Below are 14942 nucleotides of genomic sequence, written 5' to 3' on the forward strand. Positions count from 1 at the left end.
TAAAACGTTCGTGTCAGGAGACTTAATTACTTGATGAACCAGCCCAAAGCTTAGCCTTCTTATTGGCATATTTTATCAGTGATAGCTCCTTACTCTTTGCATTAAAATGCCATATCCTATTAAATGTCCTGGTCCTTATGTAGAGACAAATTATTTTGTCATGGAATACTGGAAATTTTGACTTAATAACAGAAGTAAGAGTTTTAACTTTTTTGCATCTTGATACAGTCTTACCGTGAAACACACCAAATGAAATTTCGAACTGGGCTATATTTTTTAACCACTTATGACTGGGATGTGTGAGGCCCCCTTTTGAAATAACCGAGATCCAGTAATAGGTCTCTTCTCGCACAACATTTTTGTCTCTTTCTTCGTATTTACTGTATATCGGATCACGGATACTGTATTATTTCACGAGCTTCAAAATATATTCAGAAATATAAGTTATTAGCACATAATAATGTTAATGTTATTGGATTTTACGTCCCACTAACTATGTTTTTGAGCACCTTCACCACCGGACTGAGACAGGATCGAGCCTGCCAAGTTGGGCTAAGAAGGCCAGAGATCTACCATTTGAGTTGCTACTCAGCCCGGCTATTAGCACATAACAATAATTATAGAAAATATGATTTTCATTCAGTCATTTATATCTGACACCTTTTTACCGTACGAGCTGTAATAATGGAGATATTCAAGAGTTTATTACAAAGTGTTTCAATAACCAAGCATTCCTGACGAGGAAGTATTGTTATGCCATCACAGTAGCAAACTAACTGACTATGATGGTTGTTGTCGTTATTGTTTTTATAATATGCGAAATAATAATAATGATATTTGTGTTACGTCTCACTAACATTTACGGTTTTCCGAGACTCAAGGTGCTGTAATTTTGTCCCACGGGAGTTCTTTTACGTGCCGACAATTTATAGCGCCACACACGTTTCCATAATATGTTGACTGCATTTTAATTAGTACAGTGGTTCTACTTCAGATACTGACAACACGAACACTGTTCATGTAGTGAACCACTATAAATTTACTATATATCCGTGATACGATATACAGTAAATACGTAGAAAGAGATAAAAATGTCGGTTGGTCACTTGCTTTCTTGGCTTACGCTGCGTGAACCATCAACGATAGACCCCAAGTGTAAGCGTACGAAATGTAGAGCATAGAATCCTCTACAAAAAGTGCGTGATGGCACATACCTATTTCCAACCGACTGCCCTCTAGAAGCGATTTTATGCTACAGTCCGCAGTAAAAAATGTAACTCCTTAAAATTAAATAAATATTTCAATATTATCCTCGAGTTCCTCATCAAAATAAATTGTTTGACCTCCTCCGGTATTTTATAAGGATTACAATAACCTTGTCAGGACATTATTTGCATGAATGGTTCAGAAGTTAAGACCATTTTAGACTGTAGTGGTAATACGTGTCAGCAGGATGGGCGACCGCTGTCTCATACCATATGACATCACGCAGTAGGCGGACAGGGAGAGAAACAAGTGAGCGCGATGCGGGAAGAGACCCCTGTGAGCCCTACTGACTTCATTTTTCATGACTATCCACTCTTCTTCTATAGTGTTTCCTTCAGCCTTTTCATTTAGTCCTTGTGCAACATGTTTCTTGAAACAATGCCTCAATGTCTTTCAACTTGTCTAGATCCCATCTTTTGCATTCTTTCCTTTCTTCAATTTCTTCAACTTCAGATGGCATTTCATGACCAACAAGTTGTGGTCAGAGTCCACGTCTGCTCCTGGGAAAGTTTTGCAAACCAACACCTGGTTTCTGAATCTCTGCCTAATCATAATGAAGTCTATTTGATACCTTCCAGTGTCTCCAGGTCTCGTCCACGTATACAGCCGTCGTTTGTGGTGTTTGAACCAAGTATTGGGAAGGACTAAATTATGGTCAGTGCAGAATTCAACCAGCCGACTTCCTCTTTCGTTCCTTTGTCCCAATCCAAATTCTCCTACTGTACTACCTTCTCTTCCTTGGCCTACCACTGCATTCCAGTCTCCCATCACAGTTAGATTCTCGTCACCTTTTACATATTGTATTAAATCTTCTATCTCCTCATATATTCTTTCGATTTCTTCATCATCCACTGAACTAGTAGGCATAGACTTGCACTACTGTGGTGGGCATTGGTTTGGTGTCTATCTTGACGACAATAATTCTTTCACTATGCTGGTCGTAGTAGCTTACCCGCTGCCCTATTTTCTTATTCATTATTAAACCGACTCCTGCATTTCCCCTGTTTGATTTCGTGTTGATAATTCGGTAGTCGCCTGACCAAATATCTTGTTCTTCCTGACAACGTACTTCACTTACACCAACTACATCTAACTTTAGCCTAACCATCTCCCTTTTCAGATTCTCTAACCTACCACAACTATTCAAACTTCTAACATTCCACGCTCCGACTCGCAGAATGTCAGTATCCATCTTCCTGATGATCGCCCCCTCTTGTGTAGTCCCCACCCGGAGATCCGAATGGGGGACTAGTTTACCTCCGGAATATTTTATCCGGGAGGAAGCCATCATCAATACATCATTCATACAGAGAGATCTGCATGTCCTCGGGAGGTAGTTATGGCTGTAGTTTCCCGTTGCTTTCAGCCGTGTACGAGTATCAACACAGCTAAGCCATGTTGAGTATTATTACAAGGCCGTATCAGTCAATCACCTAGACTGATGCCCTTGCAACTAACGAAAGGCTGCTACCCCCCTTTCGATGAACCATTCGTTAGTCTGGGCTCTCAACAGATACCCATCCGATATGGTTGCACCTGCAGCTCAGCTATCTGCATCATTGGGACACGCAAGCCTCCCCACCGCGCCAAGGTCATATAGTTCACAGAGGAGGAGTCTTCGATTAAGTAAATTAATATTCATTTCTAGGGATGCTTATATTCATTTGTGGAGAACTTTGAAAATGATTCTTTGACTTACTGCTAAAGTAATGTATCATTCATAATGCGACTCAATCGAAGTTTTTGTTAAAAATGAAGCCATGTTTTCCAGTGTTGACTTAGTTAAATGTAGCAAAGGCTTTTCAGTCTGTCAAACACATAGCAAATACAATGTAAATTAAAACACTAAAAGCATATCTGTAAAACACACACTAACATACAAAGAATGACATGTTTCGTTCTACAAGAACATCCTCAGATTCTATCAAATCACTTAAAATAAGCTTATATATGTACAGTATTGTTTACGTAGCGTAAACTTGTCAATGATAGAGAGATGAGTGATAACATGAAACAGTAATGACAAAAAATAAATTATATACAATTATAATATAGTGAAAAACTTACGTATTTATCTAGACTGCCGATGTTAAGTCTGTTGTCACCAAACACTATTTCAGGACTGTGGTAATGGAAAGTTTGTGGTGAGCCACGCTGTGCGTGGGGAGGGGAGGGCAGGACAGGGAGGGGCCTAGTAGATCGATGTGGATCTCTCCTATTGGATGATAAAAACGGGTAGACTATAGAGTGGAGAGGGGGGGGGGGGGGGAGAGATGCAGGGCGGAGCGGCTGGAGCGCTGTGGAACTTTCCATCAACATTGGAGGGGGGGGGGAGAGATGTTATTGACCTATTTCATGTTAATTGTACCTGTATGTAATATGGATGAATGTAATTATTATAATTTTTATTATTTATAATAGGTGAATGAAGTACGGAACGGTATTATTATTATTATTATTATTATTATTATTATTATTATTATTATTATTATGAAAAAGCAATTCACCTTCCGTCAACATTGGAGAGGGGAGAGAGGTTATTGACCTTTTCCATGCGAATGTACCTTTATGTAATATGGATGAATGCAAATTAAAAATTTTTAGTTGAATAAAGTAAGGGACGTTATTATTATTATTATTATTATTATTATTATTATTATTATTATTATTATTATTACTATTATTATTTACGATAGAAGCAATTTAAGGAGTAGGTGTTGTCAGATATTATGCGAGTAGAGCAAATAGGGGGGAAATTATTTAAATGTGTATTATTATTATTATTATTATTATTATTATTAATATTATTATTTACGATAGAAGCAAATTAAGGAGTAGGTGTTGTTAGATATTATGTGAGTAGAGCGAATAGGGGGGAATTATTTAAATGTGTATGCTCATTCAGGTTATTGGCATTAGTATTTTTTGCGACGTAAATTTCTATTGCTTCTTTTATATTCAAAGATTTACTTTTCTTTTCGAAGTGTAAAATTTTTAGATCAGTGTTGATGTCTGTGAAATGGTGTGAACAGTCGTAGATGTGCTCCCCGAAGGCTGAATGCCGATTATATCTGATCGCGTTTTTGTGTTCTTTGTATCTTGTATGGAAATTACGTTTTGTTTGACCTATGTATGTGGCGTTGCAGTTAGGTTCTTGGCATTTGAGTTCATACACTCCTGACTTTGAGAAAGGGTCCTTTTTGTTTAAGTTGCACCTGCTGAAGTGTCTCTGTAGTGTGTTATTCGTTCGAAAAGCTACTTTTAAACCTTGTTTCTTGAAAATGTTAGCTACTTTGTATGTGTTATTGTTAACATAGTTGAGAACCACGTAGTTTTCTTTGTCGTGTGTGGTGCTTTCCCGGCGACTTTTCTTATGTTTATTTAAAAGTTTATCCACTGTGCCTGGAGGATGGTTGTTTTCTTTCGCGATTTGTTTAATTATTTGCATTTCTTCATTGAAATCTGTTGTGCTCATTGGTATGGAAATAGCTCTATGTATCATTGTATTCAGTCCTGCTATTTTGTGTGTGTATGGGTGGTTCGAGTTGTTGTCAATAGTGTGTGACGTCTGAGTGGGCTTTCTGTATACCTTGTAAGATAGGTTGTCATTATTCCTGTTGATTGTGATGTCCAAATAGTTTATTTTCTTGTTATTTTCTGGTTCCATTGTGAAGCTGATGGATTTGTGTAAAGAATTTAGAGTGTTTAATAACTGGTCTGCATTAGTGACGTCATTATCATATATGCATATGACGTCATCCACAAATCTGCTCCAATGTAAGATTCCTTTTGAAAGCTGGCCCATTAAGAACATGTTTTCGAAGTTATTGAGAAAAATGTTTGCTATTATACCTGATAACGGTGAGCCCATGGCTAACCCTTCTGTTTGGCAATAGATTTTGTCGTTAAATGCAAAGCAATTTTGGTGTAGTGTTGTTCTAAGAAGGTTAATAATTTCTTTGGTTTCTTGTAGAGAGGTGTTTTCCTTAAGAAGGTTTTCGATAATTTTAATGGATTCATCTATTGGTATGTTGGTGTACATGTTAGTGATGTCAAAGGATATCATACGTGTGCTCTCTGTTATTTTAAGTTTATTTAATTCTTTAATTAGTTCTAGGCTGTTTTTAATTGATCTGTCTCCTTTAAGTGAAATTTTCTCTTTTAGAATGATGTTCAGTTGTTTGCTTACATTGTAACTTGGCGCATCTTTAAAATTTACTATTGGTCTAATGGGACAAAGCTCTTTGTGTATTTTGGGCAGGGCTCTTAGTGTGGGGAGTTTAGGATTTTTGATTATGAGGCTTTCTTTTTCTTGTTTCGTGAAAATTAAGTCTGTTTCCTTGATAGCTTGCTTTATTTGGTTTTGAAATTTATTTGTAGGGTCGCGTTGCAATTCTTGAATACCGTTGTTGTTGATAAATTCTATTGTTTTTTCTATGTATTCGTCTTTCTTCATTATGACTGTTGTGTTACCTTTATCCGCTTTCGTGATGATAAGGTTGTCGTTTTTAATTTTGTTCTTAACTGTTTTCATTGCCGAGTATTGAGTGGCGTAATTCGGTTGCTTAGTGGAATTTTCATGTGCGATTATTTTTAGGGCTTCGTTGGTGGCTACGTTTTTTATTATTTCTCTTTGTGGAGAGGGTATTTTGTCGCAGGCAATTTCTACGTCAGTGATGAGCTGTTTTATGTTGTTTACGTTATGACGTTCCTGGCAGTTGAATTTGAGACCTTTCTCTAGCAGATCTATTTCATTCTTTGAAAAGGTAGTGTCTGATCTGTTAATTAATCTAGGGTGAAAATTCGCGAGTTTGTTGTGCTTAGCGTTATCTGGACTTTTCTGTTTAATCATTAGGTTACGTATTTTATTGTCAATAACCTTCTGTTTCCGGATTGCTTCCTTTTTAATGTAATCGTGTAAAAAGTTGGAATAGGATGTCCATTGTGTGCGGTGCCAGAAGTTGCTTAGGTTTAAATGGATGCGTAGAATTTGTTTATTGATTTGCTGTTTCTTTATGTACGCGAATTTGATTTCGTTTCTGATCCATAGTAACTGTGATTGAGATGTTGATATTTTAGCAGAAGTTGTTGTGGGTTTAGCTTTTATGGGTATGTACTTAGGAACGAGCTCTAATTCTAGACATTTCTTATTAAATGTGATTGACTTGTCAATGTTCATGATTTTAATTTTAAGTGATTTGAGCTTTTTGGCTTCGTAATTTGCCTGACTGGCCGAATAATTTGTTAAAAATGAAGCCATGTTTTCCAGTGTTAGTGTTTTAATTTACATTGTATTTGCTATGTGTTTGACAGACTGAAAAGCCTTTGCTACACACTCAATCGAAGTGCAATGCGAAATGGAAATAGATAGTTTTCTAGGACAGTAGAAATTGATTCAACGTTAAATCATCACCAAATGTAAGTAGATATGAGCCTGATGTATTAATACATGTATTTCTTTCACAGGTAAAGAATTATTGCTGGTATTTGAATAATAATCAAACCCATAAAGCATCATTATGATTTGGTAGTGGAATATTGAAACATTACGCTGCTAAGAGAGGAATGATTGATATTTATATGTGTAATTGAGAGAATATACGACGGAATAATGAGATTATACTTGTGAATATTATGATGGATATATTTGTAAATACAATTTATGTGGAGGCATGATGTTTATTATATGAATTGATGAAAGATACGTATTTTTGGATAATTGATGGTATTTATGCAACATAATGCTAACTATAGGTTATAGCTGTCGTAATTGCGGCGTGATTTACGTAGTAACATATGATGTTTGGGTTAATGTGATATACACATGGTGATATAAGGTTACTGAATTCGCAAGATATTATCGGTGTACGATCATCAAAAGATTATTTCCAAATAATTGAAACTGCAGCTTAAACTTGGTATTTTCTAGGAGAATTTTGCATGTTGTGTTAAGATCTTGTTGGTTCATGTCGAAGATATGATTTGTGGGAGAAAGCATCTTCATAATTTGAATTACTGCCATTAACAAATAAATCATCATCATTCACAATTTTCCTTGGAAACTTCGCAATCAGGTGATTGTATTTAAATGATGATTTGACACTATTAGGTGCACGAGTTGATTATGAACGTGATTATGCTAAGTTAGGCTAGTCCTACAACTTTTTCAGGAAATATTATGGATATATTTTATCCCATGACAGGTAAAACTAATTGATTATATTTATTTTTTATTTATTAGTGTATTATAGAATAGTCATTGGAAGCTATGATAAATTGAACTTACTTATTCTGCTTACGTTATGAGTGAAGTTTGAGAAAATAAAATTAATGACTTGTGGAAGTCATAAATAAGTATTCTTGATATTTTGACAACGTTGATAGTCAACATGATTGATAAATATGTTAAATGATTTTCCCTCATTTTAATATCTCGATTCAATAAGTACAATATGAGATGATGATTGGATTTCAATCAAGAACTATATTAAATATATATGTTTTTTGAGAATGCAATGTTAGTGATTGAACATTTTAATAATAACTCATCCTAAGATACGTTATGATCATGAATAATGAATAATGAATAATGAATAATTATTATTGCTGTTTTATTTCATTATTATAGAAGAATAGTTTAAGTTGAATTATTGCAAGATTGTGATTGGATGAACTTGAGAGTTGATTATTTTAAAAAAATTACATTTAAGAAGAAATGGATATGCTGGTAAACTAGAAAAGAGGAGATGCAGTTCCTCAGTCGATCACACGTTAAAAATATATATATATTTAAAAAAATAATTATCCCTGAGAGATGTTGTGCAGTGAATCGGGAACTTATTTGAAACTAACAGTGAAATGTGGGAAGGAGATATTCGTCCTAACCAAAATATATGTCGTCGGAGGAAGGTTTATTCTGTCGGGTCAAAGAAGAGAGGTAAAGCTGCAGATATACATCATATAATATAAATGCGTGGTTGCATGATAGTTAATGATGGCATATTTAAATGGCTGTCGACTGTGGAGTAAGGAAAGAGGAAGATGCCACAGGGCAAAGCGTTAATTACATTTATTTGGCTCGTATTTGTGCGGCAGTTTGAGGAGAAGAGCAACCGATGCATTTATTTGGTCGCCCAACGTGGCGCAGTTTGAACTGTGTGTGCAGATTAGAATTTTATTAATGTGCATAGTTAGGGATTTTGTAAAGTTTTTGGTACTAGGGTAAACTCCGGCAGAATTTCCTTTAGAATTTGAATATTTTCCTAAATTCTGAAATAGCACTTGCCAATGGGGCTGGGGTATCCCAGAACTATGGGAGGAGACCTCCCTAAGAAGTCTTGGTATTTCTTACAAAAAATAAAATAAAAAACCACCCTTGAAGTCAGCTAATTCTGGCCGATGGCCTTGTTTCTTTACTTCGACGTTTCTGCTGTGTTTGTTTATGTTCCATTGACCGCAATACCACGGCCTCTGATCAACGTATGGTGTCTGTCTGGAGCCTGCAATTTACCTATTGGCCACTAATATCCGATGGTGGAACGGGAAGGTGTTCCTTATGGCAGCAGTCGGCAGTGCTGCACCAGCAACCTTCGCCTGTTATGGGCCAGTTCACTAAGCTGGTGGGCTGTGCTGAGGCAAAGGTGGGACTGCAATATTGATGGAGATCGTTGGCATCGGCCGCGGCCAGCGCCTTCATTGAACAGCGATACCGATGCTCTACATGTGACTTTTTTACCTGTATAGATGTTCATGAAGAGAACGAAGATCAAAATTTATGTGGCGTGGTGCAATTGTGGTGTTGCTAGTCTTCAAACCTCCATTTAAGATTGTGCTTATTGAGCAGAGCTCGAATTTGGGAAATGGCGGATGTCGATGGTGGCGGGACGGTGAACTGGAAATAAGAATTGTGTTTTGAGTTCAGAAATGTAAATTACTATTTTTCCTTTATTTTTAAACATTCAATCTAGTGTTTCTTAATATGTTTTTTTACCATTTTTTGTAACTTGAAGGGATTTTTATGTAACTAGAAGAAAATGCTAAATCTATGTTTGTAATATTTCTCTTGGGACTTATGAACTTTGGAATATTTTCAACATTGCAAGATGCAAATTATTTTTGAAGTGATTTTTTGATTTTATATTATGTAACTGATCATTTAAATTAATGTCAGCAAACGTGAAGAAAGGACATTTGGGACATTTTAACTTGAAGAATTTCTTGAGGAATTATTTGAAAATTATTTTTTAAATTCTGTATGTCAAAATTGTAACACTGTGGTAAAATTCGTGTGGTACATAACTTTTGGACCAGTGGGTACTGCGCGTGGAGAGTTCAGGTGATGCAATTCCTCTTGCTTCAGCAAGTTATGAAATGATCATATATGGTCATGCAATTGGATTGGCCGAAAGAACGGGCTTTCCAATTGGTGAAAAGAACAGGAATCTAGTGGAATTTGTAACTTATTGGTTAATTGTGATCGGGCCTTTTCCGGTCTTCTGCCGGCTTCAGGAGTATGATGCGAGTTCTTGGCGTCTTTTCTATCTGACCGCCCTAGTGACCGTTCAAGCTCAGGGCCTAGTTCCCTTTGTGGAACTCCTACCCTTATTGGTAAGTTCTAATTCTATGGTATTTCCATGTTTTCTGATTACGTTTGATTTTATTCTTTCTGTGTTTCGGTATTTTCTCGTTTAATATTAATTTTCAATTACATGTTATAAATCTCATGTTTAGTCCATATTGGAATGTGCAATGAAGTCAAATAAATATTAAAGTTTATTTATTTCACCTGTTCAATACATAAAAAAGATAATGAATTAAATAAAATTATAGGGACATGTTTCAGCCTTTAATTATGGGCATCTTCATCCTTAATCTCAAACTGAAAATTGATTAATCAGGTACCTGATTGTAATTAAATTACTAAGAATGTGAAGGATATGTTGGAAATGTGCGAAATGGTTGGCAATAGTTATGAAATTCTTAATATCAGGCCTTAATAAAGTCTAAAATACAAATATTCATAAAATTATACACTTTCTTGAATGTAGTTAAGAAATTCTTGAAGTGAGGCCTTAATGAAGTTTAAAATACAAATAGTCGTGAGTTCATACACTATAGGAAACTTTCGGATCTTAAACAGATTGAATGTCACTATAATAATCACATCAAGTGGGGTTTATAATAAATGTGAAGTGAAAAAACTGTAGTTTTCTAGAAGCATGAGAGAAGAAGAGTGCTTGAAGGTAAGTTGCTGTGTTAAAAGTTAGCAGTAAGGAACGGCTGTAGTCTCTTGTGTAGAGTCGTAAGGGAAGTTTGGACTGAAGTCTGTAACAATAGGAGATTTACGTGTTAAAGAATGAATTTGAATCAAAGGAGAAAGAGAAATCGAAGTGTGCAAAACCACTTATCACTTTATTAACATTGAAATTGGTTGACGTAAAGAAGATTCAGAGAGAAAATGTTGTGTGTAATTTCTTTTATTTTCAATTGCAAAAGTATTAAATAGTTGCTATGGTAGCATTGAAATGACTGATATTTAAGTTACTAGTGTTATAGATGATGTGAGATTAATGGAGGAGAGGGTCGAAGCAGTGTGCTAAGTTTATATGTTATTGGCAGTGGCGGTTAATGGGAAATGAGTTCAATTCTTAGAACAATATAAAGATAAACGATATCATCAGTATCAAGTGGAATTCAAATATAAGTTAGAACCAGTCTATAGTCTTATCTTTTGTGAGGAGAAAAATTAGCCTTCCTTGAATTACGATGCGGGAGCGAGGGAAAGTGTGACAGTACACATCCAAAATGAAAAAGTTCACTAAGGACTAAGTTTATTTCGCTAAAAGGTGTTCTGTAAAGGGTTGATGGTATAAAAAATCAAATTGTAGCATTAATAGTTTGGTGAAGAAAAGAATTTTTTTTTAAAGGTAAGCTTAGTCCTTTCAGAGTACGTAAGAGTGAGGGAGAGTGTTTGATGGTAGGTAGTTCTTTTTATGCAAGGCAGGAGTTGTGTTATCTGAAATTAATGGGGGCCTGGAAGTTAATAATTTAATATTATTTAGAATGTTTTGTTGATTTAGATTTAGTGATTGTAGTAATTTTGGTAAAATTTCGTATAATGGGTTTTTTTACTTCAACTATGTCATTGAGGTTTAGATTTTTGTTATAGTATTGTAGTATTGGACTAAAAATATATAGATGTTTTCAAATTCATTCATTAATTTTCCTTTATGTTAAGTTTGTGTGTTGTTGGTAGTGGTTGAGTTGTGGGTACGGGTAGGGCAGGAGTTGTTTTTTTTTAAATTAATGGGGACTTGGAAGTTAATAATTTAATATTATTTAGAAAGTTTTGTTGATTTAGATTTAGTGATTGTAGTAATTTTGGTAAAATTTCGTATAATGGGTTTTTTACTTCAACTATGTCATTGAGGTTTAGATTTTTGTTATAGTATTGGTCTAAAAATATATAGATGTTTTCTAATTCATTCATTCATTCATTCATTTTGATTTATCTACTTTCTTAATAATTGTGAGTTCTTGATCTATAGTGGTGAAATGATGTCCTGTTTCTTTCATATGGGAACTCATAGCTGAGAATTTGTTGTGTTTGATGGCATTCAAATGTTCCAAGTATAAACTAGAAACAATTAACAATTTAATCAACAAAATCAAACTCAAATTAACAACAAAACTCATCCCTGACAAACCCAAAAAGAATAAGTTTATTACTTTCACATACAACATCATTTACCAAATTTCAAACCCCATAAATAAAAAATAAAAAAATAAAACTTGGATAACCTTTAGAACATCCAACTCCAACCAAAAATTATTCTTCAATCACAACACAATCAATTCAAACAACAACTTTTACACAGGTTCAGGCATATACAGACTCGCATGCACACAATGTGGCGCCTCTTACATTGGTCAAACAGGCCGAAGCTTTCAAACTAGGTGTGTTGTTTTTGTGTACTTTAGGTAGTGCCTTTGCCTTAGGCAATGTTGGATTCATGTTGACCATTTTTTGACCCATTCGACCAATTCGACCAATCATAAATAGCATAAATAGCCCAACATATAAAATGTCAAAATTTATACATCAGTTCCTCAAAAAGCATTATAAGTTTCAGAGTAACTCCTCAATTAAAAATTCTATTGAATTTTGCGAAAGATTAAAAAACTTCAACTTACAACCCCACCACAGGATGAGCTCTTTTGATATTACCAATATGTATTCAAACATCCCCATTAAAGAGACGGTTGAAATTATCAACTTAAACCTTTCCAAACATAGTAACTTAAGTAAGCTAGAAATAGATGAATTTATTAAACTACTTAAATTCGTACTAAATAATAACTATTTCACTTTTAACAATAAAATTTACCACCAGTTGAGTTTAGCCATGGGTGACCCCAGCTCAAGAATATTACCAGATATTTGTATGGACAACATAGAACATAAAATAATTAAACCGAATATAGAAGGAATCTGTCTTTGGCTGAGATTTGTTGATGATACGTTTGTAATAACAGACAACCGAAAAAATAACAGTGAAAAAATCCTAGAATTTTGAAATAGCATTGGTAGTTACATAAAATTTACCAAAGACGACGAGAATGACAACTCAATGAATTATCTGGACGTTACTGTAAAACGCTTAAATTATAAATTCGATTATCAAATATACAGAAAACCGACACATACATCAATAACAATAAGAAATGATTCACTCCACCCAAAATCCCATAAACAAACAACCTTTTTTCAGTATGATCTACCGAGCTCATAAAATACCCTGATCACCCGCAAATTTCACGAAAGAAATAAATTTTATAAAAGAAATAGCACTTGTCAATGGACATAAAGCAGAGATGGTGAATGGAATCATCAACAAAGTAAAGCTCAAATTAGCCAAAAATATCGCACCGGAAAAGACCAAAAAATCAAAATACGCAACCTTTACTTACACCAGTTCAAAGATCCACCAAATAGCAAACCCACTCAAAAAGCGGGATATGCAAGTAGCCTTTAAAACACATAACACTAATAAAAACTTATTTTTTAATCATAACACAGTAAATTCCTACAATAACAAATTTCAAAGCTCTGGAATATATAGACTAACATGCACACAGTGTAAATCATCGTATGTTGGCCAAACTGGCCGCAGTTTCCTAACCAGGTACATGGAACACTTTAACGCCTTAAAGCATAATAAATACTCCGCAATGAGTAATCATATGAAAGAAACCGGCCATCATTATTCCTCAATAGACCCTTACAATAATCAAAAGGATCGTAAAGGGGTAGCTAATGACAGAGTTTGAAAACATATATATTTATTTGGATCAATATTTTAATAAAGAAAAAAATTTGAACGACGCGGCCGAAATAAAAAGCCCGTTAATAGAACAGTTGCCAACATTGTTACAAACTTTCAAGTCAGATAAAAGCAAATTCTTTAGGATATTTAATCTAAAAACACTCCCAACAGAAACTATTTCGACAACGAATCCCCCTCTATATAACACGCCAAAGCTTAACGTCCCGCCCGCAGGATCGTCCCCTACCCCCACCTCGACAACAGATAAGAACTCCCCACCACATGGTACGCCAATAGCAAACGCCCCGCCCAACATCTATCCCCTCAACCCCCTACTTGCCCCTCACAACAGCCCCTCCACAAGTACAACACAAGGAGTAGAACCACAACAGACATTAGTCATAGTAACGTAAGAAAGACCACAAGACTTTGTAGCAGCAGTCAAAGGGGTAAGTGAAAAAATATATCAAACTCACATTACAAGCACAACAACACATAACAGTATTTAAAGTTAATTTCCATTTGTTCCAGAAGCTTCACTCATTCTATTACCTCAAAAGAAACATAAACAGCTACTCAAGATTTGGATAGAAGCCCCCCCGTTTTAACTACAACTACATTAATACAATCTGCTACCAATGGATATTCAAGTCGCAATAAACAAGAACTAATTATTCTAATACTTTCACTGGTCAAATCACCAAACTGCAGCAAGCCTTGAAAATTCTAGAAGCTAGTCTCCAATGGTTCCAAGATTTTAAATTTTAGAATATCATTTTGACTCAAATTACACATGGAGTCAAATCATAGTTGTTTTTAAATAATTGCATTGGAGATCACAATTATTAACCAAATTCTCAATATTGGAAGTTACTGTGTTCCAGAAATCAATGGATTTTAGAAACAAATGGCTCCTATATTTTAACCTTCAGATTATATTTATGACTCAAATTTAAAGCCATATTACAGTTGATTCAATCAATCACAGCATTGTGAAAACAATTTTAGCCAAATTTTTAAATTGTAGTTACTATGTTTTGGACGTCAATGTATTTTAGAATTAAGGGTTACTCCAATTCAACATTCTAATTGTGAAAACAATTTTAACCAAATTTTTAAATTGTAGTTGCTATGTTTTGGACGTCAATGTATTTTAGAATTAAGAGTTACTTCAATTCAACATTGTAATTCATGTTGTCATACTTTTAATGTGTATGTAATTCCTAAGTTTTTTACATATTATTACTGAACAGGGATTTATATTCAAGCAAAAAATTTGTAAAAACAATCCAAAAATGACAATTATGTAGGCTGAAGATGCTTGTAAATAAAGCGAAACATGTCCCTGTA

General features: G+C 34.7%; 1 protein-coding gene across 1 annotated transcript in view; it reads right to left on the reverse strand.

The window, feature by feature from the left end:
• The window catches only part of Patr-1 (Protein associated with topo II related - 1), a 490596-nt gene that overhangs the window by 42450 nt on the left and 433204 nt on the right, over positions 1–14942 (reverse strand). The gene's annotated exons all lie outside the window — the stretch shown is intronic.

This window comes from Anabrus simplex, chromosome 1 (assembly GCF_040414725.1).
Source record: "Anabrus simplex isolate iqAnaSimp1 chromosome 1, ASM4041472v1, whole genome shotgun sequence".
NCBI lineage: Eukaryota > Metazoa > Arthropoda > Insecta > Orthoptera > Tettigoniidae > Anabrus > Anabrus simplex.